Source organism: Danio rerio, chromosome 19 (assembly GCF_049306965.1).
Source record: "Danio rerio strain Tuebingen ecotype United States chromosome 19, GRCz12tu, whole genome shotgun sequence".
NCBI classification, from domain to species: domain Eukaryota; kingdom Metazoa; phylum Chordata; class Actinopteri; order Cypriniformes; family Danionidae; genus Danio; species Danio rerio.
In genome coordinates, this window is record NC_133194.1 from 15,929,270 (window position 1) to 15,957,169 (window position 27,900).

At 35.5% G+C, this 27,900-nt stretch overlaps 1 long non-coding RNA gene across 1 annotated transcript; it reads right to left on the minus strand.

The window, feature by feature from the left end:
* Window positions 1–2,771: 2,771 nt before the first annotated feature.
* Window positions 2,772–5,605, minus strand: LOC137488486 (uncharacterized). Its single transcript, XR_011007532.2, has 6 exons — window positions 5,497–5,605; window positions 4,590–4,673; window positions 4,414–4,468; window positions 4,239–4,314; window positions 3,988–4,164; window positions 2,772–3,652 (listed from the first exon to the last, which is right to left on the minus strand). It is a non-coding gene; the product is annotated as an uncharacterized lncRNA (long non-coding RNA).
* Window positions 5,606–27,900: the final 22,295 nt, after the last annotated feature.

Genomic DNA, 27,900 nt, shown 5'->3' on the forward strand with positions numbered 1-27,900 from the left:
AATAAAAAAGAAAAACTGTACAAAATAACAAAATATAAGGAAAAATGGTTTTGCACACATATAACAAGTCTAGCAATAATATTATTACTAATAATAATAATAATAATAATAATAACAACAAAACATTGGTATTAAATGCAGTTATGTGAGGTGTTGGTCTGTGATTGTTGTGGTTATAAAATAAACATCTCTAAATCATTGTGAGTTTGAAAAGGATGAATTAAGGAGAGTATAGAAAAAAGGTTTTATGAGTAATAACAACAATAATATAGGAATAAAAGGCAGTGAATGAAACAAGACAATTCATGTAAAATTGTACCTTAAATAAGTCATTTAAAAAAGCAAGACAAGGGAAGAAAACTATATATATATATATATATATATATATATATATATATATATATATATATATATATATATATATATATGTGAATAAATAAAATAGATTTACACAGATTAATTTATGCTTTTTGATAAAAACGTTTGTCCTCCAAAATGACAGAATGAATGCATTGTTTCAGTGGTCAATCAGTTCATCTAAAAATACAGCCAATCAACAATGAAACATTTCCTCTGCTTTCATTTCTCCAATTATTTCTGAATAACTGTCTTTAGCAAAGCTGCAACAATTTTCCCATTCATTAGCATATTTTTCCGAAAGCAAACATTATGTTTATAGAGCTACAGTAAGAATCTCAGCACTGCATGAGTGAGTTGTAATAGCCTGTTCTCAAACCTGCAATTATGATTCATTTTCTAACCGCACATAACTAGGAATACAGATCGTAACAAGGCTTTGCTTCATATGCATAATGAAGAGCTTTATGTCATCTGTCAACCCCTTTCAAGTACTCCCAAGACTAGTACCAAACAGTAATTGGTTTTTGTGCATGTTAATGAAGGTGAAGAGAAACATGTTGCCACTGTTTTGCTTTATATGATGATGCATTTGACTTGGTACTTTACTGTACATATGGTATGGAGGGAAATGGTGAATTAGTTATGCATTAAAATGTATAAATGAAAAAAAGAGTTTAATGAAAAAACTAAACTTTAATAAGTTTGGTTTATGTAACTGTTTTTTTTTTAAATACTTGCTAACACTTTACGATAAGGTTGTATTAGTTATTGTCAGGTAATTTATTTACTAACATAAACAAACAACGAACAATACATTAATTAGAGCATTTTTTCTTGTATCATTCATTCATTTTCTTGTCGGCTTAGTCCCTTTATTATTCCAGGGTCGCCACAGTGGAATGAACTGCCATTTGTTCTTGTAAATGAATGGAAATACAGTTAGCATTGTTAGTTCGTTAACTCACGGTGCATTAACTAATGTTAACATGCATGAATTTGGATGTTTAACATGCAATAGTAAATGGTAAACTACTGCATGATTGATAAATGTTGCTCATCATTAGTTTATGTTAGTAAATATATTAACTGATGAAACTTCAATTGAAGAAAACTACATTTAAAGCTTCATTCACACTACAAGCAACTCACAGCGGCAAATCGACAAGCGGCATTCATTTCAACAGAGAGCGAACAACTTCTGGTAACCTTCATCTACGCGAGCGACAGCAACCAGGTGTTGGGTGACGTGAAAAACTTGAGAATCCTTCATCTTGTAAATGAAGAGCGACTTTCTTGAGCGACAGCAAGTAGGAACACCAGAAAAGCTCACGTGATCCTCTCTCAGCTCACTCAGAGGTCGGTTGTACTCGTGCTGTATATACCTAGACACCCCTGCGTTTGAAGGTGGTCACCACTCAGAGCAACAGACCGCTACAAAGTCACTGCTAGTCTGAATGAGACATAACACATTGTACAGTCTATGAAATTGCACAACATATTTAAGCCTCTTTGGGTTTTCCCTGTTTTCTATAAAAGCGAATTAGATATTATGGATGTATAGTGTCATTAGCAAGATGGCACAAGAATACTAGTCACCAGTTAAAATTGCTTATTTCTCTGGATTTGGACATTCTTCAAACATTTGGTATAATGCAAGTACCTTAGTTAACTATATATATATATATATATATATATATATATATATATATATATATATATATATATATATATATATATATATATATATAACTGTTCTATGGGTTTTTAGATATTTTAAACATCTTACAGGTTCTGTGATGAATTGCAAAATGAAAATAACATATTTAAAATCACTTGTACTATACAGTAGTTTCTTAAAATTTGAGGCTTCATCGGCTGTTTATTTGCAGACATTTACATAACATCACTGTTCAAATAAAAGGCAAGTGGCTATAGCAAGAGAACGACATATTACATTGTCTGATGGAAGCAAGCTTTCATATTCCCACTGTGCATCTCAGGGCATCTTGGTGAAATAGGATGATGATTGCCCACTATTTCAGCAGCCTTAGTTGCAGAAGGTTTTTTCTCATCTATTTTCTTCATAGGCTATTCGGGCTTACAATGGATCTATTGAAATGAGACTCTAGGGACAGCCATACACTCTCAGAAAAAAAGGTACAAAATTGTACCTTTTAGGGTACAAATGGCCCGTCACTGGGGTGGTACCCTGAAGGGTACAAATTTGTACCTCTATTTAAAGGTACAAAATTGTACCTTCTACATTTGTACCCTTTAAGGGACAATTTTGTACCCTACACACTAAAGGTACAAAAATGTACCTTTTTATATTATATAGTATTTTCAGGGTACTGAACCAGGCATTTTGATCCTTTGGTAACTGCATGCACAAATAAATAAATAAAATATTTTGGTTCACAGATGTCCATATTTATTTATTAATGTAGAAATATTTCATTACAACTCACAACTGAATGTGTTAAGAAATAAAATTACACAGCAAGTATAAAGCAGACATGTAAAACAGTAAAAAGAACAATTTAGATAAGAATAAAAACTTAATCTTAACTTAATACAAAGACCACAAGAATACTGTTTAAGATTTATAAACACATTACAAAGGCTACATCAAGTATTGCACTTCATAAAGTCCAAAGTATTTGTCTTTAGTCAGAATACTCGGTCATAATAAATAATTTGTCATCAACTTTTTCTCTGTATTTCAGAATGAAGGCAAACTTTCTCTATAAATTGCTTCAACAGTGCAGAAAACCATACATCAGTAGCCTCTTCCTCAACATCAGTAGATTACTCCTCATCATCCTCAAGTGGAGTTGTAATTTGTTGTAACACAATATGTGTTTATGCTTTTGTTAAACATGACATGTAAGGCACTCATATCTGGAAAATGTTCTTTGATAGTCATTAGGACCACAAGTTATTTAAAAATTTGCTTTATGCATGAATGATAGCAGTGTGCTGGATTAACTTGATGATTGTGATTATCCCAAGAGCATGTAGAGAAACAAAAAACAAGGTTGATCACTCTGGTAACTGGAGTAGATCGAGGCTTGTCACCGTCCACCGTTCATTCAAAACATTCCACTGTAGAAACATCAAGGTGTTCTTCTAATAAGATGGATATGTCAAAAATGTATATTCGTCCACATCATTAGCCCGGCCAATCGCAATCCCATCAACTCTGAAGACTGCCGTGACTCGTCTTGTTAACACAGTTGTCCAGTCGGTGGCCTCCTGTACTTGAACTGTTGGATGTGGTGAAGATGGTTCACTGTAAATGACAAAGCAATAATTACATTACTATCAGTCACTCCATCACTGATGAAGAGAAAATCAACATGCATAGAAAGTAAAATAATTAATATTCACTGATTAAGAAAAAAGTATCACAGATTAAAAGACTAATATAAATTTCATTCATTCATTCAATTTCTTTTCGGCTTAGTCCCTTTATTAATCTGGGGTTGCCACAGTGGAATGAACCACCAACTTATCCAGCATATGTTTTATGCAGCAGATGCCCTTCTAGCTGCAACCCAGTATTACGAAACATCCAGACACACTTATTCACACACACATTTATACACTACAGACAAATAAGCTTACCAAATTCAGCTACAGCGCATGTCTTTGGACTTGTGGGGAAACCGGAGCACTTGGAGGAAACCCTCACGAACACTGGAAGAATATGCAAACTCCTCACACAAATGCCAACTGACCCAGCCGAGGCTCGAACCAGCGACCTTCTTGCTGTAAGGTGACAGCACTACCCACTGTGTCATCCTAATATAAAGAATATCAAGCATTATAAAATGCATTAATCACAGCATATACTGAACAGAAAACAACATACGCACCGGAGCACAACGAAATGTTGAAGTGTCTCGCTTAACAAGGCTGGCAACATGAGAAGTGCTGCTGTAAAATCAATTCCTGTAACATAAGATGTGGCATACAAACAAATATGAAGGAATCCATACAAAGCTAGAATTTAATAATATTAATCAAGTGGAGAAAGTTTAGAAAGAGTACCTTAGAGTCAGGTCCATAGCATTCTTCAGTTGATCTCTCATCTTTCGATGAAAACCTAGAAAATAATTTTAAACACATGGGTGTACATTTATTGTTGTTTGTAAGTAAAAACCTACAAATTTAAAATAGTATGTAAGCCATTAAAACCATGGTAAAGGATAATGAGACATACTTACATCTTGTAACTGAGCCATGCTTTCATATGACATGCCTTCATTGGTCTGATGCTGTTAGGCTGCATTCTGTTGTTCAATCTTGTCCTGAAAGACAATTGGAAACTTCAAAAACTTCTGGAAAGCAATAAGATAAAGCAATAACTATTTACTTATTTTGAGATATTAATAAAATAGGTAAAATAGCTCAAGGTACCAGTTTCAGAACAGATGAGAAAAAATATTACATTAAAGAACAAAGTATAACTTAAAACGTCGATTTATACAACATGGTATGTTAATAATTCTACATTAACATAAGTATAACGTTAAACGATAGTAAAGCACCAACAATTCTGGACATGAGAGTTTGTGGACACTCCTCAACATTAATGTAACTTAGACACTGAAACGAAGATATGTACAAGCATACACACGCCACGTTTGTAACTAGCCACGTTTACATAATCAGTCGCTTTGCCGGTGACAAAATTGTGATTTTTCTTCACAAAATGGCGGTGTAACTTATATAACTTAATCGTCTAAAATTACATTTCAGCGGTCAACCGTGGCTAGAAAAATGGCCTCAAAATATAAAATATTATCGATAATTACAAATTTCCAGTATTAATAACAAAAGGTTTTATATCAAGGTATATAAGGACTTTAGTTGCGCGAGCTCCGGGCCATACCGCACATTACTCACGGGTCACGGCCCGATTCCGGTGCACGGATACGGCAGCGTCGCGCTTCTGCCGCCGCAGCTGGCCCGAGTGTATTTTGCTAATTGGGTTGCGATTATATTCCGCCGTGGCAACACTTATTAATAAAGCAGTAACGTAACGTAAGATATAAGGCGCGAATACGTAACGTAGGCGACAAAGGGAACTTTTACACCGAGAAAACTAACAGCATATAGTATGTTACTCACCGTCTATAACGTTATGTCCCTCGGTGACTTCGATAGCACATTGTATTAACTTCTTTAATAAGCTGCAGACATCTTAGCAAACTCCATCCTGCAGGCCAGCCCGGAGCACTTAAAGCGGGGGAAAGCCGAGACCCGAGAGTCAGACAAAATCAACAGAACACGGCTTCACATGTAAAAATGCGACTAAAAATATCTTTAATACATTCTTACCTGAAAAGTGTGGACTCCAAAATAGACTTTTCTTTGAAAAGCGTGCGAAGTTCTGTGTAAACAGCCAGCATACTCGACCGACCGCCTCAGTAACAAACACTACTATAACGTCTCAACCAGCCAAATTCTTAAAGAGACAGCAACATCACCACCTGTATGAAGATGCTGTCACTCTGCATGGTTCTTATTATACATCCTATATACTATAGGGTCTTAAACAGTAAGCAAAGACCAGTATTTACGTTTTTAATGATTAAAATTACATTCAATTATAAATTAAATTATTAACATTTTTGAGAAAAATGTAATTTAAATACATGAAAAAAATTAATTATTAAAATATTTAATTCAATCAATTGATTTATTTATTATATTTTTAAATTATGTATTTTAGTATTAATGTTTAGTATTAATAAATTTAAATTAGTGTTATATAGTGTCTTGATCTTATCATGAGCTGAGGGTACAATTTTGTTCCTATAGGGAAACAAAATATATAATTGTACCTTTAAAGGTGCCAAATTGGTCCTTTACGGTACAATTTTGTAACCAAATGTGCTATAAAAGGTACAAAAATGTACCTTTCAAACCTAAATCTGGACATTTGTACCTTTATAGCCCATTTGGGTACAGAATTGTACCGTAAGGACCAATATGGGACCTTTAAAGGTACAATTTTATATTTTGTTCCCTCGAGGAACAAAATTGTACCCTCATTGTACCTTTTTTTCTGAGAGTGTACAGGCTTTGTGGCTATGAGAAACATATGTCATCATCAGAAAATCTGAAGAATGTTATTAAAATATAAGATTGTTCCATGATGTAAAATTGGACCTTAGGTCCAAAAGTACAAGCATGACATTGTAGTTTAGTGTGATTGTAATACCAATTCAAAGTAGTCAAGCTTATATATTTTAAAAACTAATATTTTCAGCCATTTTTCAGTGTATATAACAAAATTGTTTAGTGCATTTCAACAAAACAGTTTTTCAAACAGATACTTTATATCTATTAAAACAGGAGTTTGGTAATCGAACGTCTTTAGGAATAGAAAGATAATACATTTAAACAATAAAAAATATATTTATTTGTCTACTGGTCCTTCCTAAAGTAATAGAAGTAATAGTCCTCCCTAAAGTGACTGATGAAGAGAGACACAAATGATCCATGGGATACAGCAGTGTTTCTCACCACCATCTGACATGCAGTAATGGAGCTGCCATCTATAAGTCAGATTGTGAATTTCAAAGTGCCAGACTGGAACATTCAATGTCCAGCTAGTGGTGTGAGATCCTTTACTTTTCACATTCATATATCTGTGGCATTAGTGATAATTGTGTGGTTGTCAAGTTCAAGAACTGATCTCTACAGACAAAGAGACAGGATGATTTTGGAGCAACATCATAACTCATTGCCACATGATGAATAAGTTAAAATCATATACCTTTTTCACACATCTCAACATTCTGACAGCATTTTAACTGCATAAAAGAACTGAAGCACCATAGAAAGCATAAAGTGATATATTACATTGTGTATTTCTTTTGACAGCTATACATGACATAATCAAACTTAAAACTATTTATCTAAATTATATATCAAGTCATTAAATGTCAATCTATAGATCCATCTTGGCTCTACAACTTAAGAAAGCACTACAGCCAACTAGTGCAATGTGTAGCTTTATACCCACATCATTGCTTTGAGGTCCTTGTCAGTCTGCCCTGCCCGATCTTATGAGAAAACATAAGTATTTTACGTTTTGCCAGTTTAGTGGCTAATTCGTACAAATTCGTACGAGTTCAGTCGTACAAAATTGTACAATTTTACAAAGAGGCAAGGCACTGAGACCCAAGCGTCTTTGGGGGATGAGCGAATCGTACTAAAATGTACAAATTAGATCGTATGAATTAGCCACTAGATAAAAAGTTACGAATTGCGTGAGATTGTATTGGTCTGACAGTCTCCATTTACTGTACTGATATGTATAAACGAGAAGTGTTGTAAACTGTATCTTCTTGCTCACATAATTGTTTGTAATTCTCTTATTACATTACTCTTTTTCAGTCCACTATGATGTGGCAGTGAAGCAGAAGTGACTACTGGGTTCTTAGCAGTGTAAGAATTTTTTTTTTATATCCAGGGAATATCCTAAAAAAGGACATAGGGCAAAATCCAGACATGCCTAAAACACAAATTAACTTGAGGTTAACATTAAAACCAACTGATAACAGGAGAGTAAAACAGAAGGACATATATACTGTAGTGGCAAGTACAATATGCACTGAATAAGCAAAATTAATGACAATGGGGTGGAGACAATCAACAACTGTGGTAACTAACAAGGGTAACGAAGGAGATAAACAGGGTGAACAACAGAGGTGGACAAGGGGGAGGGATGGAGGGCGTGGAGCTGAAGTGGACCTGGAGCATCGAGGTGAGGTGGGCTTTAATCAAGAGGAGCTGAGGGTTCATAAGGCTGCAGCAGGTCATTTGTCTCTGGCAGTTTTGGCAAGTCATCTTGGTAGCAGAGGTTTTGGTGGCAACCATTCATAGAATTCAAGAGGCAATTGACATTCATGGAATTCCATCGGCGGCAGTGACCATTTGTGAATGTGAATTTGTAATGTTTCGTTGAGGAAAAAAAAAAAATCTGTTAAGCAAGAAAAGAGTTTGCTCTGTTAATGTTTTCTCCTAAAAAGATTGACATATCAGATCACTTACATAATACTGTCATTTGTACATTATCTTGTACTAGACATACAAGTGTTTTATTTAAATCAATGATCTCTATTGACATATCCACAGGTTGATTTGATGTGAAATAGAAAAATGTGCATGCTGTGTAGAAGTATAAGTGGGTGATTCCCCACATCAAAAACAATTGTTGAAAGCAGCAAGGGACAAATCTTTAAGCGTTTTTTATCATTTGTAATTGTAATTGATGACTTGTAATTGGAATTGAAAAACATTTGAAAACATTTTTCACCTCAACCTTCCACTGCAATGCCACAGAACAATTTCTTACTATCAGCACCAAACAGAATCACAGAATCCCGCGCATCAGCATAGGTTATTGTATCAAAAATCAGAAAAACAACAGGACCAAACACAGCACTAGGTTGGCTATACTGTGGTGTTGTTGTGAAAGAATAGAGAGAGGGCGTCAGCGACATCTCCTAACTTTCATCCACGATAATTCCCCCACCGCTCCGGTTCTCGCTGTCGTATGTGCAATCACAACCCTGTTGTTTCGTTTTCACTTTCAGTTTGAGGGCGGCATGATCTTCTTTTGCATAGAGCACCAGTTCAGTTTGCTCCGACCCTGCCCGTGATCGTCATCTTCGCGATTGTGGAGGGAAAGCACATTTGAACGGAACTGTAAGTACATATTTGGTAATGTACTGTATTGACGTTCTCCCTGCATTTGCGTGGGATTCCTCCAGGTGCTCCGGTTTCCCCCACAGTCCAAAGACATGCGGTACGGGTTAATTGGGTAGGCTAAATTGTCTGTAGTGTATGAGTGTGTGTGGATGGATGTTTCCCAGAGATGGGTTGCAGCTGGAAGGGCATCCGCTGTGAAAAAAAGTGCTGGATAAGTTGATGGTTCATTCAGCTGTGGCAACCCCGGATTAATCAAGGGACTAAGCCGAGAAGAAAATGAATGTATGAATGAATGAATGTATTGACGTTGATGCGATCCAACAAAAGATCCGAACCCAACTCGATTCGTTTATTCGGCTGAGTCCACTGTTTTGCTAAAAATTAAATAGTTTGAAACATGCTGCACTTTTAGATTTAAACCTCAACTAGATGTTTTCATTCCCTTAGAGCTGTATTACACACTGCATGCAAGCTTATTTTCAAAAACCCACAATATGGGCTCTTTAATATAGATTATAATCAATGGTAGTTTAAATAATGAATACTAATTAATATGTATTAACATGGACTTATTGTTACATATTAAAGGTGCGATAGTGTCACGGTTGCAGGTTTGTGCGCTTTTCCGGAGTGTATGTTTGATCACGTGGGTTTGTTTTGTTTTGGTTGTCCATGTGTATTTGTTATGCTCACGTGATATGACGACACTCAGCTGGGCTGATTACTCGCCAGCTGAGGCTCATTATTAGGCCTATATCAGGGCGATGTTTCTATGTTTCTTTGTCAGTTCGTTACACCTGTTCTTATGTGTGGTGTCTGTGCTCAGGCCCCTGAGGAGTTTTACCTGCACCCTGTTTTCCTGTCTGTTCCTGCCCTGTGTTCATCGTCCTCTTAGCCTGTCACTATCATTGTTTGTTTATTTTGACTTTGTCAAATAAACTTCTTCACTCGCATCTGGATCCTCTTAGACTCTTATTTTTAAACTTTACAGATAGGTGATTGTTTTCAGAAACATTGATTGTTGTGCTGGTAAAAAGTCTTTTTCACATTTTGATAGTAATGATTCATTTAAATGATTTAAATGTATTTATATGTATTTTACAATGTTGGATAACTCATAGACCTAAAACAATGTTTGTCTATATAAACATTTTGGGCCAAAAAATGAAGATGCCCACAATTGTCTGTCAACAAATGTAGATTTGCACACCCTTACTAGGATAGATACCTGCTGCAACTAACAGAAAGAGTGACTGGCAGGCAAACAACATCAATCTGACCTCTTTCTGAAAGACCAATGTGGCCTTGTATTCATGAAAAAGAAAGATTTGAAAGGGCTTCACCCAAAAAAGCTAGATCAAAAGTGTTCTAAATCCTGAATCAATATCTGAATTGCTTTTGCTTGTTGGAAGATAATATAGTTCAAAACCACCATCTTAAGAATGACACAATGGTTGCAGTATTTATTTTAGACAGCTTTAAATGTTAAAAAAACTATATTAGTCACACACAGTTTTATTGTACGAATAGGTTTATTGCACAGAAGGGTTTTTAGACACTGAAAAAACTTTCAGCAAAGGATTTATGTGACCTTTTTCAACAACTTTAAAATTGTAAGTTAATCAAAATATAGTCAATTAAATAGACCTAAGCATTCATTTAGTTGTTCACATGTAAATCGAGATGATCAAGGCTGTTTACCAAGCGTTGTGAAAAGCAGTCAACACAGTCAAAATGAAAAGTTGATGTATCAGTTGTTGTCTTGGTAATGTAGAGGTTTATTGTAAAATGTAATATGGATGACAGGATAATTCTGTCTTTAGCACTCCTTTTTTCTGTTATTAATTTAGTTGAATAACAAAACATAAAATATAGTGCTCTTCCACTTAGCAAGTTATGGGAATAATTCCTGTACCTGGACAGCATGTCAACTACTTTGTTGGACAAAGTGCTTGATATAATGCAGTGTTTCAAAAGGTGTTTATGTTTGGAATTGCAGTATTATACACTCCTATGAAGCACTTTCTAACTGAAGATTTACATGGTCTAGAGTTATAAGGTTGTCTATGTTTATCTATTAAGAGCACATTTATGACTTTTCATTTTCAATTCACAGTCTGTTCAAGGAACACATTTGAACAAATCACGCACTGTTAAATAAATAAATAAATAAATAAAGAAACAATAAAACACAAACAAATAAAAGCTTACTCATTTACATGTTAGTTGATAAACAATTCTAATCATCTAAACTTACATCAATCAAACTAAATATCAACAGGACTGCACTTTCGTTAACCATTACCCATACTGAGGTTGAGATCAACGCATATAACTTACATTTTACCGCACATTACACCACAACACCTTTCATATCGGTCAATTTTTGGAAATTTAGATTTACCCAACATTGCATGTTCAGATTAACAATATAACTTCCATTTTATACAATTTATCTGACCCATTTCCACAAAACCAATCATAAAAGTAAATTTTTGGAAATTGAGATTTAAACAACATTGCTTTCCAATGATGAATGGTTTTATTATAATATGATGATGTTTGGCTGAGGCGACGCAGTGGCACAGTAGGTAGTGCTGTCACCTCACAGCAAGAAGTTTGCTGGTTTGAGCCCCGGCTGGGTCGGTTGGCATTTTTGTGTGGAGTTTGCATGTTCTCCCTGCGTTTGCATGGGTTTCCTTTGGGTGCTCGGGTTTCCCCTACAGTCCAATAACACAGGTGAATTGGGTAGGATAAATTGTCTGTAGTGTATGTGTGTGAATGAGTGTGTATGGATGTTTCTCAGAGATGGGTTGCACCGGGAAGGGCATCCGTTGCGTAAAAGATATGCTGGATAAGTTAGTGGTTCATTCCGCTGTCTAAGGACTGAGGCGAAAAGAAAATGAATGATATTTGGCTAAGATGCAACTATATAATTATTTTGAACCTGAGGGTTCAAAAAAATAAAATCTAAATAATAGAGAAAATCCTCTTTAAAGTTGAACAAACTTAATGGCATAATTGTAGCAATCAACTAAATGTACAAATATGTGTCACTGATGAATTGGGCATTCTATTTAGGAGACTGATCACTGTTAAAATAAAAATGGGTCAATGAAAATTGGCAAGTGAAATCTACATAGTAGGCCTCTCCCATGCATTTGCATATTTAAGTGCTTATATAAACTCATTTGCATTCATTTTTGCTTTGGCAAAAGATAACTACATTGAGTTGAGTGTGCCAGAACCACTTCTACTCTGTGCATACAATGGTGAATCCAGCAGCAGTTCTCTGGGTTAATATGCTGTTGCTGGGCACCTTGCTGAGTAAAAAACAAGTTTCATTTAGTTCCAGTTCAAGTCTTTTTTATGATGTTCTGTCTGTGCACTTTTGAATGCAATAGATTCCTACCTCTGGATGATAGTCACGAGTGCTGTGCTACAAGCCTGGGCTTCCAGCTGGTGATGCTTGCAAGTAGTACGTGCTCACACTGTAAGAACATGTCTATTGTGACACACGCTGTTACATGTGTGAGCCCCTTCTTTTATTACTCAAATGATCTATCATTGAAAGCAGCTGTGGTTCATACAGATTGCGGTCTTGTAATTACAGTGCTCCCACTCTTTGTTTTGCTCGGCAATCCCCTGCAGATCCATCTCTCACTTTATGCTTCATCCTAAAGTGTTCCAGCACAGTTTAATCTTAACATGGAAATGATCGCTTTGCATTCTCTGGCTGTAACTGAGCCCTGCCTCCTCCTTGTGAGCTTAGTTGGTTGAATGATTGTTAGATAGGCGTTGAATGAAATGTTACTGTGACTGGACCTTGGTGAGATAGGTTGGATTCATTCATTCATTCATTTTCTTGTTGGCTTAGTCCCTTTATTAATCTGGGGTTGTCACAGCAGAATGAACCGCCAACTTATCCAGCATGTATCCAGTCAACTTCCAGCCACAGCCCATCTCAGGGAAACAGAAAAAAACTCATTCTCACACACTACGGACAATTTAGCCTACCCAATTCACCTGTTCCACATGTCTTTGGACTGTGGAGGAAACCGGAGCATCCAGAGGAAACCCACGCGAACGCAGGTAGAACATGCAAACTCCACACTGAAACGCCAACTGAGCCAAAGATCGAACCAGCGACCCAGCGACTTTCTTGCTGTGAGGCAACAGCACTACCTACTGGGCCACTGCTTCGCCGAAATAGGTTGGATATTGTGCTTAATTTAACAAGGTATGAGCTGACATTTTTATAACCGGCATGCAACCTTTATTATGTAAAAAAAATGATTAAGACATTGTCATCAGACTTATTGTAAGTAGATTATTTAATTCAAGACTCTTCCTGCCTCTTTTGTCTCTGGCTTCTTGCTATTTGGCTCTCTCTTAGGGCCCTGCTTAGTCTCTTTAGTCTACGTGTAATCTGGGTACAATTAAGTATATGTTTTATCATTTCATGTTTTTTTTTCCTGTCATACAGTTACTTTGTAACTAATTCAACATGACCCTATCAAAATAATGTTTGTAAATAATGCAATTTTCAAGTATTTTGTAAATTACTTTGTATTTAGGCTTGATTGCCATGCAATACAGTCACATACTGTAATAGCAACACTCTCCCACATAAATAGCTATAGCTTTGGTTTAAGATTGCAGAAGGTAGTTTTGACTTGAAATGTACAGTTTTAGACCTTCCTTTTGATACTTTTAGTCCTTAAGCAGTACTACAATTTAAACTGGTGCAATTTAATTACCAACTTACAAACACACTTAGCGCAGTTTATTTATAAACTAATTTTGAAATGATCACGTGCTCATGATTGAGCACAGCTGGTTCTGCATCAGCTCCATATTTTGGCAATCACATGAATACTGACTCACTATAAATAACCAGAGCTTTCCACTTCAGTCATCATTGTCTTGAAGATTGCTTTCCGCTACAAAACACTGAAGCACCAAAGGCTTTCACACCATTGCACCATTCAACCTATCGACATGGGTAATAACCAAAAAAAGAAAAAGAAAAACGCAGCAAAAGCCCCAGCTGTCCTCGAGACTTCAGCTTACACCCAGTCCCACCAGGATGACAAATCAAACCTGAGGTCCTGCTAGTCGTTGCCGTCTCTCCCACAATTTTATTGCTGTCATTACAATCTCCTTATCCGTCCACTTCAAATGCCTCACTCTATGCATCTGCCTTGCTTTAAACCTAAATCTTCAGCAAGATCACAGTTCACAAAATCCTCCTGAACTTGCAGACGCCTGTATTCATGCCCTAAGCCAACAATATTAAGCCGATCTCTTACCCCTACTGTTCAACCTGTGGTGCATAGTATGCTTTAGGGAAAACCTAACAAAAATAACGACTCTTCAACCTAGACTACACATTTTATATACCATCTGAAAGCTGAGAGTCGCGTGCCTACTATAATTTCAACCATTTTAAGATACAAACAAAGCTGACATTAGTGTCCTCTGTTGAACTGCCAACAGCCAAAGAAGACAATACCAAACCAAAGAAACTCACCTCACAAGCCTCTCGTCTGTCCACAGATTCATTACATTCCAACATCATGTAGCAATTTGACTGCAAAGAGTCCAGGCAATTTTAAAGTTCAAGGTTTGATGAGGGCAGTTGATTAAAAATCTGCCACTTCTGATGGCCTTTAAACCTCTGAAAATATTTAGATGTAGCTAGTGAAAAACTTTTAACACTTTAAGCCTAGAAGTCCGATCTTAAAATGCCATAGTGACTTAATATGTACATACAAAAAAAGAGTGTCACCAACAAGTTTACAATTGCAAATTGGTTGAAGGTGAAAATGGCAAAGAAAAGAAACCTCCCACTTGACTGTGAGGAATCGGAGGAGAACGTTTCCAACAAATTGAATAATTCATCCATAACTCAGAAGTAAATACATTTGCATTTTAAGCAAATTAGAAGATTACTAAGGGGTTAAAACTCATGTCCATCACTTCGCCTACTCCTCCTTTACAAAGAACTTCCAAAATCACCAGCCAAGCCACGCCTAATATTTTTAAGCTCACCATATGACTGCTGTACATGTATCATGAAAAATCTAAATGCTGACTCTCGTTTCTCATTTCAGTTTGGCTATTGGCTCTAGAAGCGGATCCTCATCCAACACCTATCACTCCTTATTCAGAAATGATATGTAGGGGCTGCTATAAACCACCTCCTACATAACCTCCGCCAAGTTTCTATATCCCTTATCTTACAAGCAGTAGCCCCTTGAACCCTCCAATACTCTCTCACAGCATGGAATGCATTTTAACACTTTCACACTATACAAAATACCTTTATTTGATTTTTTTCCCTCCTCACCATCACCTCATTCATATCTCACCTACATGTTTCTGAAACATACAAGCCAGCTCTATTAAAAGCTACCTAAGTGGGATCCAGTTTTTCCCATAAACTAATTCACAAATCCCCACCAGACGGGGGGTTCTTCAACCCTCTGGGGTCTGAGGGTGTTTTGGGGCTCTGGAGAAGTTTTGACATGCACTGACATTTGTGTTGTTTTCAGTATCTTAAAAACAAATAAATGGCTAAAGTGTGATGACACTGTAAACAGCACAAGTTGGGCTACAATAATACCTAAGCAGCATGTTTGTATGTGTTTGTGTTTTTGAGAAAGAAACGTTTATGTGTGGTAGGGGAAAAACTAAAATTTTAAAGCCACTGAAACAAGGCCGTGAAACACAGAGAACATTTGTGCACAAGACTTTTGAGAACTGGATCTTGTAGTCTAGTGTTTTTGCTTCAAAATGATGTGAGAATCATCTTGTTCACTTGGTCACAGAAATCAATATAATGAATTAAAATTTCTAAGTCACTTTTTGGGTGAAAATGGTTTATGCGAGAAGCCGTGAACTATCATTACTATGCAGTGAGTCACACCTGAGAAGACAAAGACCTGCATAATGAGCTGCATAATAAGCCATCAGACAGGTATGTGACTAAGAGTTTCAAGAAAGATTCTAAGAAAAAAACAAGTTTATATATATTTTTTTATTTGCAGTTTATTTAAAATATATTTAACTATCACAAAAAATAAGTCGATACTAGTTAACCTAATAAACTCAGTTACCACACAGGAATTGTAAACAGAACAGCACCTGTATTGTAAACAAGTAATTATTTTTAGAATATACATATATATAACATCACATTTTTTATTATAGGCCTATGTTTATCATTATACACTATATGTTATAGGATTCACTTTGTATAGCAATGAAACTATAAGTGGCCTGTAAGGACATATTTCATATCATCAATCATAAAGGTTAGAATAAAAGACCTATCGACAGGAATTCTGTCCTTTGCTGAGTCGAGATGTTCTTTAACATGTATGCACTCGTCATAGAGTCACGCTCCTTCTCTGAGGAGAAGGTAAATTCTTTGTCGCTGTTTAGTACTGTGCTTCTTCACCTGAGTAACGTGCCATCATTCAAACAAAAATAAGTAACTATAGTAAAACTTGTCGTTTGATGCCATGTTTTGGGTCGGGGAGCATGTACATTATCACCTGGCTGGCTCCCTTCAGTTCATTTCCATATGAACTGTGTCTTCACTGCGGGCGGGATCACGTTCACTGTAATGAGGCGACAGGAGAATCCATACCCAGTCCTTACTTTTATACGGATTACATGAAAGAAGATTATTTGTTTTCGATTTGAAGTGGTTAATGCAAAAGTAGACATATCAAGCTTTCTTTAGAAACATCTTACATCTTTCTTTTTTTTTGAGTATTTGCTGAGTTTCAGTTCATTTTAATGACGTGTTTTTCCTGACACAGTCTACTGTTGCGCGCTTCTCATGCATACTATTTGTAATGTCAAAGCCTCGTGGGCGTGGCTGCATTAACTCTAATGAGCTCAGACTGAGAAACTAGACATAGCGTTGGTTTCATACTGATTACTTTATCAAACAATATCTGTTTTCAACATGCATAGCTGCATTTAAAAGTAGACACTTCAAGCTTTATAAAGATATGTGTCTCATGTCTGGGTGTTTTGTTTTCGCGGAGTTTCAGCGCATTTTACTGACGCGTTTCTAAAAACAGTTCATGGAGATAGAAAAGACAGATTGACTACACTGTTTATTATCTTTGTTTTGCAAAAGCAAACAAATTTGTTTTTGTTGTAAGTTTACACATTTAAAACTAGACACCTAACAGATTCGATTGATGTATTGAGCTTATCTGTACGATCAAAACTGAAAGTGTAATTTAGGTTCATTTCAGCTCAATGAGGTAAAAACTTGTCAGAACGCATATATGCGGTCTTCGACCCCAGAAGGTTAATACATGGCTGCTGTCCCAAGCTAAAAGCAAATTGAGGAGTTCTTGAGACCTACCTGAGCTCAAACTCCCCTCTTAACCTTCAAATGGGAGGGAGCCCCAGGCTCGAGGATAATCTAAACTCAGAGCTCTTTGCCAGGACAGCATGCCAAACAAACTTTATTATCAATCATCAGGTAAGTGTGAACACTTGAAACAACTTGTGTTGAGTCATGACTAGACAAATCCTGTCACACCTAAAATATTAGTTGCATCATGAATTAAGGATGAAACTTTTGGTTAGTTAGATTTTTCATTGATCAATAAATATTAAAAACAAAATTAGAATTTATACATTATGTGAATTTATACAGATATATGCCTGCAGCACTCGAAATGAGGAAATGGTTTAAAACGAAATAAAATAATACCAAATAAATTTATATTAGAACTGTTGCCTCACAGCAAGAAGGTGACTGGTTCAAGTGCCAGCTGGACCAGTTGGCATTTCTGTGTTTACATGTTCTCCCCTTGTCTGCGTGGGTTTCCTCCAAGTGCTCTGGTTTCCCCATACAGTCCAAATACATGCAGTAGAGGAGAACTGAATAACTGTGTGTGTGTGTGTGTGTGTGTGTGTGTGTGTGTGTGTGTGTGTGTGTATGGGTGATTCCCAATGTTGGGTTGAGGCTGGAAGGGCATCTGCTGTGTAAAACATAATGACTGCACTCATTATGATTTAATGTTTATCACACACACACACACACACAAAAAAAAAAAAAAAAAAAAAAAAAAAAAAAAAATATATATATATATATATATATATATATATATATATATATATATATATATATATATATATATATATATATATATATATATAAAAGAGCATTTGATTGGTCAAGATTTGAAGAGAAACTGCAGACTAAAACTAACATCTAAAATGTTTTATTTTAATTTAGTGGGACCTTTAAAACGTACTGAAAATGTACTAAAGCATAAAGGTGCAGCCCAAATACTGACTCTTACTGTTTTTCCTCCCTAAAAAAATATCAACCATTGTTTTATAGGAATTCTATAAAAACAATAGACATGTTTGTATTGCTAATTATTACTTTAAAAAGTCTTTGGAAAAAACAAGGTTTAGGTCAGTAAAACCATATTTAATTCGTGTTTACCCTGGTTTAAAATATTTTAATTATTTTATTTAAAATATTTTTGGCAGATGATTTTTGCTTTGGATAACCTAATAAATTACCAATACTCTTATGACAAAGTTACAAAGTTACTAACACAATATCTGAAGTGATCCAACAGAATAAAGACTTTTTCTTTTCTTTTTTTCCTTTGCAGTCAAAAGCTTTTTTCTCAGTAATTAGGTTTACAAGTATATAAGTAACTGTGGCAGCATGTGATTAAATTCAAAGGTTGTGGAAGCAGTTTATCAAATTTAGTAGTTTATCAAATTTTTCATTTCTTTCTTTTTCTGGAACACAAAGACTTAGAGATCTTAAAGAGCTCTGTGTTTTCCTGCTTGCTCAAAATAAATGAATCAACTTTTAGGCAGATCCTAATTTCATAGCAGAGGGAAACAGCTTCAAGGCTGTGTAACAAATCAGTGACAGTATTTGTGCTGACAGCAGAAACTCTGCAAGCTGTTGCCCAAGTGAGCTGAGTCAGTGTTTAAGCCTGACTGAAGTGAAGGATGTGTTGGAAACAGCAAAACTGCTCGACATACTGTGAGCCTCATACACCATTGATTCCTCTTTCTTATATAAATCTTATTAAAAAAACGACCACAGAAAAGTATGTCAATCAGAACTTAACACTGACTGTCATGTAACACTCGGGAGCATGAAAATGCATGTTCCCAGTAATAATGCTTTCTTGTGGGAAAACAATAATGAAACAGTTTTGAAGCTCTGGGTTATGCAACGGTAAGGCATGGCATCTCATCTCATCAGAATGCAGAACGCAGCTTACCAGAAAACAAAATACAGGAAAACATATTATAATTATATGCCAAAAGATTCAGGAGCATTAGAGCAGAGCTCATTCATTTTCTTAACCCTGGGTGCAAATCCCATTGCAAATGGACCACAAATAGTAAATGTAAAACTATTACTGAGATTTTTTGCACTGAACTAAGCCACGATACCTGCTAGATATCAGAGAAAAACAATAAATATACAGAATTGTATCAGTGCATTATGACTCCTTTCATATTGTTTGATCTAATGTTAAAAGAGAGAGAGATTGCATAACTGTATGTGTAAAGGATAATGTGCCATGATTACACCAGCTGATGAAGTAATACAGCCATTACTGAACTAAACTCTGACAGTATGATCAGGACCCCAGTGTGAAGTGGAGCTGACTGCACATTATGCTGGTTTTTATAGTCACTTATCAGCTAAATTAAGAATGTAATATATTTTATTCTTTGTATAATTGGGAACTGTTCACCTAATAAAAATAAAATACTGTCCATCCGGTAAGTATTCACAGCACTTTTGTATGTTACTGCCTTATTCCAAAATCAACTAAATTCATTTATTTAATCTAAAATTAGAGAGGCCAGCAGGGGGCACTCAACCTGTGGTCTTTGTGAGTCCTAATGCCCCAGTGAAAGTGAAGGGGACATTATACTGTCAGTGGGCATCATCTTTCGGATGAGACATTACACCGAGGTTCTGACTCTCTGTGATCATTAAAAATCCCATGGTACTTCTTGTAAAGTTTACGATCATGGCCTCACAATCATCGTCATTTACTGAATTGGCTCTGTCATTGTCTCTTTACTCCACCAATAGCTGGTGTGTGGTGAGCGCACTAGCACCGTTGTCCTGCGGCTACCGTCGCATCATCGAAGTGGATGCTGCACACTGGTGGTGGTGTGGAGCCCCCCTCCCCCTTTTATGATTGTAAAGCACTTTGTGTGTATGGCCATACACAATAAATGTGCAATGTAAATACATGTTACATTACATTACAAAATTCTACACACAGTACCCCATAATGACAATGTGAAAAAAGATTTTTTGAAATTCTTGCAAAATATGTTCATAATAAAAAAGCTGAAAAGGCACATATACATAAGAAATTACAGCCTTTGCTGTGAAGCTCTAAATTGAGCTCAGGTATATTTTGTTTCCACTGATCATTCTTGAGTTGTTTTAGAAGCTTGATAGGAGTTCACCTGTGGTAAATTCAGTTGATGACATGATTTGAAAAGGCACACACCTGTCTATGTAAGGTACCAGGGTTGACATTGCATGTCAAAGCACAAACCAAGCATGAAGACAAAGGAATTGTCTGTAAACATTGACCCAAAGCACACTGCCAAAATATCACTGGAGTGGCTTAACAACAAGATGGTGAATGTCCTTGAGTGGCCCAGTCAGAGCCCAGACCATGGTTACATTGTTGATTAGATCAATGGTGTAGGTGATGTTGTATAAAAAAAATTCAGGAGGAGCATGCACAAATGTTTCAACAATTCTAACACATCATTGGCAATCATTCTATGATCCAATCAGTATTAGCCCAAACCCCCATAAATACCAAACTTGTCCTACCTGCATTATCTCATGACTTTAGCATTCATCCACCACCGAGACCTCTCCTTTTAAACATTATTTATCCGGGAAGTGCGTTCTGGGACTGGGCTAGACACTTCACTCGAACCCCAGCACAAGTTGAGATGTCTTTCCCAAGTTTAGAGTCCTCTCCCAGGACAGCACATTCATGCTGTCCAGGGAGCATGGCTTTATTCTTGGTATGCTTTATTCTTTAATCATCTGTAAGTGTGAAGACGTGAAATGAGCTGTCGAGTGAATAGTTGGCACAATTTGAATGGTCCACCTCACTTTGCTGGTTGCAGCACTTTTTACTCCCTTTAACTCAGGGGTCAGCACACTCTGTCCTGAGCCAGTGTCCTGCATAGTTTAGCTTCAACTCTAATAAAACTCTAATAGCATAGTTTAGCTTCAACTCTAATAAAAAACACCTGAATATGCCAATCAGTGTCTTAATAATCACTAGAAATCTATAAGCAGGTTTGTTTGATTAGAGTTGGAGCTAAAATATGCAGGACACCGAGTTTGCCCACCATTGCTTTAACTACTTGTTTTTTTTTTGTGATGTCTGAACCTTCACCTTGAGTATAACACATGTTAAATAACATATTTTGGACTAATTTTAATGTTCATGTGACTGGCTGTAATAAAGTTTGCAATTGTTATTTAGAAATTAATTGTTTTATTTGGTTAATTTTGGTGGTGTGATTTGAACAAAGAAGGGCAAAGCATTGAGCTTCAGTCACACTGCACTTTTCTCCCCATAGACTTCCATTCATATGCATGTGAATGCATTAGACCAGAAACGCAAGCTCGTGCGACAAGTTTTGCAGATTGTTGCCTTGCAAAGTTTAAGCTTAGTGAACTCTGACCTGTGAAATCACATTACATGATTGCATGAGAGCAATCGAAGATCAAAACATGACGTCTCATGTGAGAAATTCAAAACATGGAGTAATTGCTGGCTTTTTTTATGTTTAATGATCTTGTTTAATGTCTAATCCCGCCTCAATTTACAGTGCAGTAAGACAGAATTTCGCACGCACAAACTAGTGTGACCGCAGCATTACACAGATTGATTGATTGACTGAGTAATAGATAATTAAAAAGTAATAGATTTGATTGTAGCAGCTGTGGCTCGAAAAACGCACTGTTACAGTTGAAGTGTTCTATCAATAAATTAGGTTACTGTATGTTCAGACATAATGTGCATCGTCTAGATTTGTGGCTGGCAGTATGCAATCCAGCACTCCACACCTCCCAGTGTAATGGTGTGGACTGCCTGCAAGTGCAAAACACAAAAATAGAAAATCGCAATAATGAGTCATTTATTAAAAGTTTGTTCCAAAAACAGATTTGATCTCAACAACCCAAACTTGTAGAAATCATTAAGAGAAACAACTCTTCTTGCTTCCCCAATGCAAATAATTTGCCATCCGAATAATGTACATGAGTTTATTACAAGTTTATTACAGCAGTGTCATGCAAGTTTTTTAACTGACATCAACCAGAGACACAATTACTGTCTGAAATGCTAAATAGTGCTGTAGTTTACAATTAAAATGAATTTAAAGTATTACAAAGTGCAGAACAGAAATTGATACAGCTCTCCCTCCCCCACTCTAAGCCCCGTGTAGCCTTTTATAAAAAGAGAGATTGTTTTGGTTGCCATAGCTGCCAGAGCCTAATGGAAAATGAATTGGCCTTCAACCAAAACAAACTCACCATTTCAAACCATGTATGTAAAAAAGGTTGTCAAATAAATAGAAATACACAATCATGTTAAGAAACCGATTGATACATAATTTACTAAATCAATTATTGTATGTACATTTGAAAAAAAAATATAAGCTGAAAGTAAATCATTCAAACTATGTGTGTACATCATATTTCATTTCTTTATCTTCCCTCTTACTTTCTTTTCTTTTCTCTCCGCTCAGTACATCACAAGAATAAATTGAAGTCTTTGTGTGACTAAAGGTCATGGAGACATTTTCTTTGAAATGAATGTCAAAATCCCTTGGATAAATTGTTTTAATTCAACTCTCAGGAAATGATCCTATTAAAAAATATGTTTTGCTTAGGTTTTCGCAATAAAAAATTGTCTTGACAACATCATGCATTTTTAATTCCTGTATAATAACGTTTCAATGAAGGGTGCATTACATTAAAGTAGTAGTAAATCAGTGCTAATAAATCTAGTCTGAATTTTTTCTTCCAAGGGCTATTTGGAAGCACAAAACACCTTTTTTTTTAAGTGAAAGCACAAGCTTTATTGAGAGGGCTGATTTAAAAGATAAAATTTAATGGATTTTTGCATTAATCTTAGTGCTTTTAAATCTGACAGCTTCAGATGCCAATAATTCCAAAACATGGTGACAAGGTTTTAGGCATTTTGGCTAATAATTAAAAAAATTGTTTTACATTTGCACATAAATGATATTGCGAAACAAAAAATAAATAACAACAAAAATGAGTAAGTACACTACCATTTTTATATTATGATATTTTACATTTTTTTGGAAAGATGTCTTTTGTTCTCCAAAGATCAATTTATTTGAACAAAGATTTAGTTCAAATTAGTGATAAATTTAGCAAAAAAAAAAAAAAAAAAATAGCAAATGTTTTAAAAAATAACCTGGGTGATTTTTCTTAATACCCATTACTCACTGGTCTTCGATGTCACACAATCATTTGATGTTTCATTATTATAAGTTATTATTGGCACTTGATAATAGTTAAACTATTACTGCTAAAAATACTGGTAGCTATTTTTTAAATGATTTATTTATGAACAGAAAACAACATAACGCCAATGACCATTATTCTTTCAGCCATGTCTGATTTGCTCTGATACTCGTATTGCTTCCAGACAAAGCTTATGACTTATTGTCACAAACATTAATATGACTTGTATATACTGTATCATAACGCAACAGGATACAGTGAGTGACAGTAAAGTGGTTGATAAATCCATAGAAGGGCAGGGAAATCAGATGAACTGTTTAGTGTCATTGTCATTTTTTATGCAGTCAAAGCTTCCACATTCATGCTTTTATTTGAGGAGCACCACATCACACAAAGACTTCCAGTTCTAGTGTTCATTGTCCTGTTTTTCGAGTGCTGTGAAGAGTGACAAGGGTTCATTCCTCTTTATTTTTCTCGTCTGATCTCTTGAAAACCTGTTCAGTCGGTCGATTGTCAATTCACTTTGATAGTGTATGAGATCAGGGGAGCATGGAAGCGTATTCATGTAAAGTTTTCTTGGAACAAAAGGACAGTATATCTCCTAATTGTGGGCAAAGTGTTCTAAGAAGATATCTATCATGATGAAGACTATAATAAAGACTAGGACAGAAGCACTTCAGGTCCTCATTTGCATCTAGAGCGACCATGACTCAGAAGTACTGTTCTTACATTTTATTCATTTATGGATGACATTTCCATTTATGTAATAACTTGTGTGTATATATATAATTTATGTATATATAATGTATGTACAGTATGTGTGTGTGTATGTATATATATATATATATATATATATATATATATATATATATATATATATATATATATATATATATATTAGCGCTGTCAAAATTAGTGCGTTAACGCATGCGATTAATTTTAAATAATTAACGCATTAATAAAAATTTACGCAATTATCGCAGTTGCAGGTTTTAGATAAGACAAAGGCAGCACTTTTTGAAGGCAAGTTTCAGTATAAAACAATTAGTCGCATCACCAGGCTCTCCAAAGTTTCATGCAATTTCAGGTGTTTCATTTTTAACTTTCGACTTCTGTTGTTAGTTGATACCTACGGAACCCCGGAAGGGACGTAGTGGAGGAGAAAAAAAATGGGTGGGTAAAAATAAAATAATGGGTGAAAGAAAAAAAATGGGTGGGAGGAAAATATATATTTCTAAGTTTTTTGCGTTCTCTCGCAAAGTTTTGCGTTCCCTCGCAAAGATGTTTTGCGTTCCCTCGCAAAGATGTTTTGCGTTATCTCGCAAAGATGTTTTGCGTTATCTCGCAAAGATGTTTTGCGTTATCTCGCAAAGATGTTTTGCGTTCCCTCGCAAAGATGTTTTGCGTTATCTCGCAAAGATGTTTTGCGTTCCCTCGCAAAGATGTTTTGCGTTCTCTCGCAAAACTGTTTCTCCACAAACACTTCCTGTTCACTGCACTCACGTAAACCCTCCCGTTTTTGCTGAAATTCTCCCATATTTTACCATTCTACCCCACTTTCTTTACATTACTGTGCGCTGATTGTCGCCTTTCACTTTGCAACCTCTGAACCAGTGAATGCATGTTTAAGCGCTGACTGACAGACGCGCTCCATACAATAAACTGATCCCATACCAGGGTCTGTACGCGCCATTTAAAGACTGCGGTCAAGCCAGCCGCGGTTCGGAAAAACACAGTCAAGCCAGCCGCGCTTTATATTTCGGTGCGCGCGTATTATTATCATTACGGTAATGTCAGCAGCCACACAGAGAGCGCTCCACAGAGCACCCCTTTCGCCCAGAACAGAGAGATAACAACGAAATATAAGTTTATCCCCCTTTCCTCCCACGTATGCTTTATTAAACAATTTATTAGCTTTTTTTGACTGTTGTTATTTTAAGTTTCTGGGCTTACCTTTAATTTCCTCAAGTTTATCTTTTTGCTTCAAATGATTTTATAGCAGATCAAACGGACAGAATAAATATACGATTTCTAAATACACAGAATGCGTTTCTACTTCTCCTAGCCAACTACAGTACATTGCAAGTAAGGTTAAATGCAATTTTATACAACGTGGCTAACCTCAGAAAGTGAAAACAATCATAAAGTAGTCCAACAAAACATTATTTGAATTACAAATTTATGTTTATTTCATTTAAAGGGGATTTAAAAGGTTATGCTTCTTTCAGTATATGGGATATGGGGCATTATTACACTTTAGATGACTGTAAAGACCTGATTATTTGTTATAAGTAGAATAGAACAACAATAAGATCTGATGCAGGAAGTCAAATACTAAGCATACATCATATGAAGCCTGTTTTACTGCAGCATTTTGGAGAAATGTACCATTAACACACTTTAAAGTGCTATAAAGAAATAAGTAGTAAAAAAACAAAGTTTGGTTCTGATACAGGATGTACATGAATACCTCATGTAAAAGACCTCATTTAGGTGAGCAGAAGAAAACAATGGACAGGACATCCAATATTATATGCATACCTCATAATAACTTACTGCAGCATTTTGGAGAAATGTGCTATTATTGAGCTATAAAGTCTTTAAAGTGCTATAAATACATTGTTTGACATAAGTTAAATAAAAGACTGATCTGGTTTGATACTGGATGTCCCATGCTATATGCATATATACTACATCTGAATACTTTTTACTTCAGCAATTTGGAAAAAAAATTGCTCATTTAAAATATGTAGAAAAAAACAATAGTCAGGTCTGATACAGGACATCACATTCTAAACTTCAAATAAAGACTTGTTACTGCAGTGTTTTGGAGAAATTGGGTATTAACATTACTCAGTGTTATAAAGACCCAATTTCCAATAAGTAGACAAAAACAATGATCAGTTCCTGTACAGAACATCCCATGCTATATGTGTACTTCATATGAAATCTTTTTACTGCACTGTTTTGGAGAAACGGGCTAATAACCTAATAAAAAGTGCTATAAAGACTACATTTCAAATAAGTAGGAAAAAACAATGGTCAGTTCTTTTACAGGACATACCATACTATATCTGTACTACACAAGAAAACTTTTAACTACAGTGTTTTGGAGGAACAGGGTATTAACATATTTTAAAGTGCTATAAAAAACCCAATTCAAATAAGTAGAAAAAAACAATGGTCAGTTCTTATACAGGACATCCCATACTATATGTGTACTTCACATTAAATCTTCTTACTGCACTGTTTTAGAGAAATTGTATATTAATATGATTTAAAGTGTTATAAGGACCCTATTTCTAATAAGTAGAAAAATAACAATGGTCAGTTCTTACACAGGACATCCCATACTATGTGTGGACTTCACATGAAACCTTATTACTGCAGTGTTTTGGAGAAATTGATTAATATTACATTTCAAAGTGTTATAAAGACCCCAATTTAAATAAGTAGAAAAAAACAATGGTCAGTTATTGTACAGGACATCCCATACTATATCTCTACTTTACATGAAACCTATTTACTGCAGCATTTTAGAAAAATGGGGTATGAACATAAAATAAAGTGCTATAAAGACCCCATTTCAAATAAGTAGAAAAAAATAATGGTCAGTTCTTATACAGGACATCCCATACTATGTGTGAACTTCACATGAAACCTTATTACTGCAGTGTTTTGGAGAAATTGTATATTATTATATTTCAAAGTGTTATAAAGACCCCAATTTAAATAAGTAGAAAAAAACAATGGTCAGTTCTTATACAGGACATCCCATACTATATATGTACTTCACATGAAAGCTTTTTACTGCAGCATTTTAAAGAGACGGGGTATTAACATAATATAAAATACTATAAAGACCGCATTTTAAAAAAAGTAGAAAAAAACAATGGTCAGTTCTTACACAGGACATCCCATACTATGTGTGGACTTCACATGAAACCTTATTACTGCAGTGTTTTGGAGAAATTGATTAATATTACATTTCGAAGTGTTATAAAGACCCCAATTTAAATAAGAAGAAAAAAACAATGGTCAGTTATTGTACAGGACATCCCATACTATATCTCTACTTTACATGAAACCTATTTACTGCAGCATTTTAGAGAAATGGGGTATTAACATAAAATAAAGTGCTATAAAGACCCCATTTCAAATAAGTAGAAAAAAATAATGGTCAGTTCTTATACAGGACATCCCATACTATGTGTGAACTTCACATGAAACCT